Raw genomic sequence first — 6,925 nt, forward strand, 5'->3', positions numbered from 1 at the left:
TAGTGTATATTTAGTTGATGTTTTTCTTAGTTCATATCTTAGATGTTATTACTGTTTTTCTTATACATTTTATTGTTGGATGTAACTGGGACCCTGTGGACATAGTTTCGCTCCACCACATGTACCACATGAGGTGCGAATGACAATAAAGAAACTCTGACTCTGACTTATCATTTCTTTGTGTGTCTCTCTTTCTACTGAAGACACTGGATGACAAAAGACTCAACTCTTCATTGACCCCTCCCTTTCTCTTTAAAATCTGTTTTAACGATCCAAAATCACGTTTTTGGATCGTTAAAAGCTGCTAAAGCTGAGAAGTTGAGCTATGAGCTAAGTTAACAGGCCAACCTCAGGAAAAAAAACTCTGTCTTGTCCAAGCTACAAAAGTCACGGTTGAAACCCGTGCCTTCGTGTAAAAAGTTGTTTTTCTCTGCAAAAAGAAGTTGAGAACTTGTTTACCTATTATTTTTATTAAAAGCTATGTGTGACTAATGCTATGCTAAAGAGCTCAAACCACACAGAGAGTCCGTCATTTTGAGAACCAAGCAAAAGGAAGGAAGGACAGCCCATGTCATATCAAGGGGCCTCCCTCCCATTTTTCTTAGAGACTCGCTCCCTCACTATCCATCCTTAGGTTCGAACAGTCTTATACTGCCACCTGGTGGTTAAAAAGGGCACTGCACTCAAAACAAATTAAATATTTCTTCTTAAATTTGACAATGACTAATTATTGTCAAATTTCAAACAATATTATCGTTTATCGCAATAATTTCTGAGACAATCCATCCATCCATCCATCCATTATCTTTACCTGCTTCTTCCATTTTGGGTCACGGGGGTCGCCGGTGCCCATGTCCAGCAATCACTGTGCGAGGGGTGGGGGACACCCTGGACGGGTCTCCAGTCCATCACAGGGACACATAGAGACAAACGAGACAAACAACCATTCACGCTCTCACTCACACCTAGGGACAATTTAGAGTTACCAATCAGCCTAACATGCATGTTTTTGGTCTGTGGGAGGAAATCGGAGTACCTGGAGAAAACCCACGCATGCACGGAGAGAACATGCAAACTCCACCCAGAAGGCCCCTGGACCGGGGTTTGAACCAAGGACCTGCTCACTGAGAGGCAGCAGCTCTACCAGTTGCGCCACCGTGCTGCGAGACAATTAATCACTCAGCAAAATTTATTATCATGACAGGCTAGTTCCCACTAGGAATGCGCGAATATATACAGTATACGGTAGAACGATAGAAATTTAGCCTATGATAGAGATCTGTCTTCTACCGGCTAACCGCAGTAATGCTGTGTCTAATGTAAAATCAGAGTTGTCAGATTTAATCGTTACTTTTTTTAGTTGAAAACTGTGCGCAAGTGGCGTTAAAGTCTTTTCTTCGAGAGCTAAGTAGCGAAGCTACAAGCTAACTACGCCCGGCTTGCCGTAGTGTTGCCGTATTCTGACTCATGTGCATAACACCGTGTTCCGTCGAAAGTTGTTTTTTTTCTTCCATCAAAAGTTAAAGTAAGCGTTGGTCATCTTTAGAGAAACCTGCTCTCTGATCTGTGAAAAGAACGATGTGTTGTGTGATTTTACTGCGAGACCCTCTGGCCAAAGCCACAGACTCAATTTGTGTCAGCTCTCCTTAAAGTGGAAGGAGGCGCCCACTAGAGGGTTGGAGGGTGAAGTGTTTCAGTGTAAAATGCTGCTCTGTTGCTGTTCATTTCTTAAGTAAGACTGGAAACTGTTAACAACATATTATTTTGTTTAAAACACATGGCTAAAACTACATTTGATATATTTTGCACTATTTTGCACAAGAAAGAAGCCTAATACTTGATTTGTTTAATATTTAAAAACTCTTTGGACCTAGTAGTGGAATTTTCTTAATTCAAAATTTATGATGGCAAAAGGACATCCTATGCTTTTTGAAAAATTCCTATTAAGTTTTATACCCAAAACATATTGTGATATATATCGTTATTGCCACCCTTCACAAAACATATCGTGATATGAATTTTATGCCATATCGCATGTTCCTAGTTCCCACTAAAGTTTCCTTACTGACGATAAACTAGTTTCAAATGAAAAGAACTTGAACTTGGCAGAACATGAAATATATATATATGTACAATACACAAGATTTTTAGTTTCTTTGAAATTTCGGACACATTTTCAGATCTTTCTGTCAACTTTAGTTAGTACTGACTTCACATTATCCGCACAAAGCAACTGGCCCAGACAACATCCCCGGAAAAGTGTTGAAAGAATGTGCTGATCAGCTCTGTGAGGTGCTGGCAGACATCTTTAACACCTCACTTACCCTGGAGACAGTTCCCACCTGCCTGAAGACTGCCACCATCATCCCAGTCCCAAAAAGCTCTACAGTGACTGGTCTGAATGACTATCGGCCAGTGGCCCTCACCCCGATAGTCGCTAAATGCTTAGAAAAACTGGTCATGACTCACATCAAAACAACCATCAACATCAACGAGGACCCTCATCAGTATGCATACCGTGAGAACCGATCAACAGAGGATGCAATCTCCTCTGTGGTCCACACTGCACTCAACCACCTGGAGCAGAAAAACTCTTACGTCCGTATGCTCTTTGTGGACTTCACATCCGCCTTCAACACCATGATCCCCTAAACCCTGATGGACAAACTATCCACACTAGGACTAAGCTCCTCCATCTGCAACTGGGTACTAGACTTTCTAACAAACAGACCACAGTTAGTGAGGATCCACAACCTCTCCTCCTCCACCATAACCCTCAGCACTGGCTCTCCTCAGGGATGTGTGTTGAGCCCCCTCCTGTTTACTCTGCTCACGTATGATTGTGCAGCTACCCATCCAGGCTGTCACATTGTAAAGTTTGCAGATGATACAGCGGTGGTGGGATGCATCACAAACAATGATGAGTCCAGCTACAGGCAAGAGGTGGAACACCTGGAGAGCTGGTGCAGAGAGAATAACCTTCACATCAATGTGAAGAAGACAAAGGAGATGATTGTGGACTTCAGAAGGAACAAAAACACCTACACCCCCCTGAACATAAGAGGATCTGCGGTGGAAGTGGTCTCCAGCTACAAGTACTTGGGTGTACACATGAATGACAACCTCAGCTGGAGCAACAACACCACCAGCCTGATAAAGAAAGATCATCAGAGACTCTACTTCCTCAGACAGCTGAGACGAGCTGGTCTGGAAGCTCAGTCCTCACCTCCTTCTACAGGTGTGCAGTGGAGAGCATCCTGTGCTCCAGCATCAACGTGTGGCATGGAGGCTGCACAGCTGCAGAAAGAAAAGCTTTGCAGAGAGTGGTGAAGGCTGCACAGAAGATGTTGGAGTCAGTCTCCCCACCATCACAGACATCTACACCTCCAGATGCAGGAAGAGGGCCACCTGCTTCATGAAGGACCCCACTCACCCAGCACACACACTTTTTGTCCCACTCCCCTCAGGAAGGAGGTTGAGGAGCATTAAGTGTAGAACCACTAGACTGAGGAACAGCTTCTACCCTGAGGCTGTTAGACTCATGAATCTCTAACCAGAATAATCACTGTGAAAAACCATATCATGTTGCTGCTGATCTGTTTCATGTTGCTGCTGATCTGTTTCATGTTGCTGCTGATCTGTTTCAATGTTGATGTGTTCATGCGTGCACATCTGCTCACAGACTCATGTTCATGTTTGTGCTGATGTTCAATGTTTTATGTTATGAGTGCTTAGTGTATATTTAGTTGATGTTTTTCTTAGTTCATATCTTAGATGTTATTACTGGTTTTCTTATACATTTTATTGTTGGATGTAACTGGGACCCTGTGAACATAATTTCGCTCCACCACATGTACCACATGAGGTGCGAATGACAATAAAGAAACTCTGACTCTGACTCTGAAGAGTCAGTAATTTAAGGTTTGTACAGTGGTGCTCAGTGGTTAATTTGAGCCAGATCCTGCTGGAACAAGATCCGGGAACTCTCTCATTTTGACCAGTTCTGTTCCGGCAACTCTTTGTTCGGATCCGGCAGCTCTGCCCCTAAAAGTTCAAAGTCATCACACATTTTTATTTTGATTATTTATTAAAAATACAACGAGAGGAGATGTTGCCTTTAGCCTGGCGGATCCAGTCTGTGGATGTGCAGCGCACAGTTACACGCTCCTTCGAGGAGCAGGAGAGGTGTTCGGAGAAGAGCCTCTAGGCGGTGAGGACGGAGGGACAGATGGTCTTACGCATGGAGGTTCTGCGCAGAGACCTTCTCTTCTCCTCTCCAAATATTGTCCCTACTCAGCGGGGCTGTGCACTGAAAAGCACCCCCTCTCTCCTCCTCTCAGACCCCCGAAACAGAAACGATCATTTTTACAACAGAATAAATAAATGCCCTGTGGACAGTGCACGTTATGCACATTGTCTCCAGACAGCTCTAGAGAGCGCGTGCACAACATCAGCAGGTGTCTGAACTCCTGCTACATTTCAGACATAATAAATAAAAAAGCTTACTGTAAAAAATTAATAAAAAATAAGATATAAATGTTTGATGTGTTATTCACATTATAAGTTATGTTTCAAAACAACAGCTATCAAAATGTCAAAAAGACAGTCCAATTTACTTTAATAAAAAATGGGTGGATGGACGGATGGATGGATGGACGGACAGATGGATGGGTGGATGGATGGATGAATGGATGCATGGACGGACGGACGGACAGATGGACGGATGGATGGATGGATGGATGCATGGATGGACGGACAGATGGATGGGTGGATGGATGGATGAATGGATGCATGGACGGACGGACGGACAGATGGATGGATGGATTGTCCTTAGTTGGACAACAGAGAATTGAAGCCTTCAGCTGCTTCAAACGGTGCCACGAGACTGGAGCAGGAGCAGAGAAGAGTTCAGCTCAGAACCATGAAGTGAGGGGGGGGTGGTGTTAGGACACCTGACAGAATCAGAGCTGCACAACCTGCTGTTCTTCTAAATAATTTTATTGTCTACAAATGTAGGTAAATGTTTATGTATAACAACCCATTAAAATACACCAAAATGCAGGAAATGGCATCTCTATCATTCAAAATTTTCTGTGAGAGGACACATGGAACCCCCCCCCCCCCGGCCTGCTGTTCCGGCATCAATCAATTTACAAATTAAGTCCTGGTGGTGCTGTTTAATCATCTACATGTTTCTACAAAAAATATTGGATATGGAAAGAGATTTTCATTAATCTGCAATGTTTTTTCATTGGACATAAAATACATCTTATGAGAATATGTGCAGCGAGACTTTAAAGGCAGAAACAACAATTACGAGTTCTGCCTGACCCAAACTGTGGCCTTGATGCCGGACTTATCTCAACTCCTCCTGGAATGTTCAGAAACCAACAAAAATGCTTTGACTGTTTCCTCACCCCTCCCTTCCCCAAGGCCGTGGACATGTGACAGAACCTCAACTGAGCTGAAGATGAACGTCACCTCTTATCTGGACAATGGCTGAGAGGGGGGGCTCTGGACTATGCTACGACTTTCCCTTAAAAATTCGATGTTTTCACCGCCTATATGTTCATGTATAACGTCTGTTTATGTTGCTTTGCTGTGGAGGTTTGTTTGATGCCTCAAATCGTGCCCTGTCTAGGACACGGTGTGAGAGATCTTTTTTTTATACCGTCTCTCCTCATGTTTTCTTTCCTTTTCTCATCTAAGCTAAATATTATTCTGAATAAGAATAAGAGGCCGCGCTAATTATTTTAGCCGCAGCTTCGTGCACTCTGCCCATCTTCAGACGACTGTACGTACATGTTCTCGTTGTATCTTGGTGCAATGCCAATAAAGTTTATTCTGATTCTGATAAACAACTACCGTAATTGCCGGTGTATAAGCCGCTACTTTTTTCCTCACACTTTGTATTCTGCACTTTATACGCGGGAGCGGCTAATTTATGGATTTTTTCCCCATAATTTTCATAATTTATATTTCCATCCATCCATCACCTTTTACTCACTTCTTCCATTTTGGGTCACGGGGGTCTCCGTTGCCCATATCCAGCAATCACTGTGCGAGGGGCGGGGGACACCCTGGACAGGTCTCCAGTCCATCACAGAGACACATAGAGACAAACGAGACAAACAACCATTCACTCTCTCTCACCGAGGGATAATTTAGAGTTACCAATCAGCCTAACATGCATGTTTTTGGTCTGTGGGAGGAAACTGGAGCACCCAGAGAAAACCCACGCAGCACGGAGAGAACATGCAAACTCCACCCAGGAAGGCCCCTGGACCGGGATTTGAAATGGCAACCTTCTCGCTGAGAGGCAGCAGCTCTACCAGTTGCATCACCGTGCTGCCCATAATTTATATTATTATATATCATAATTTATATATTTTATTTTGACAGACTTGCTGCTGTCTCTCGGCAGCTTCCTGCTGCTGACAGAGCTGGGCTGCTGCTCATGGAGCTGCCCTGCACCCACCCCTCTTAGGGGCGGGCTTTTGTTGCACAGAGTGAATGCCCTCAGATAATCACATGTACAAAGTCTCTCGTGCAGGGTTTCAAATGCTCCATCATAACTCCACCCATTCTATCATCACGTGACCAGAAGTCTTCTGGGGAATAATGCAGACAAGAGGGAAAGAGACGACAGCGACATGGAGGCGGTGTGTTTTTTAGGAGCATATACCAAAACCAAGATCACTGGCAGAGTGTACAATTCACCCAACACTACAACATATAGCCCAGCAATATCAGCACGCACACTCGAGGCTGCACACCGCACCTGTTTACCAACTTTAATAGCAAACCCTCTTGACTTGGATTGAAAATTAGACTGAAACAGACCATTTTTTAACAAATTTTCCACTATCTGCAGAACGCTCGTGAGTCTCCTGTAAAAAGGTGATATCAGTATTTAGCTGTTTTA

Source organism: Nematolebias whitei, chromosome 8 (assembly GCF_014905685.2).
Source record: "Nematolebias whitei isolate Nwh7 chromosome 8, NemWhi1, whole genome shotgun sequence".
Classification (NCBI taxonomy): domain Eukaryota; kingdom Metazoa; phylum Chordata; class Actinopteri; order Cyprinodontiformes; family Rivulidae; genus Nematolebias; species Nematolebias whitei.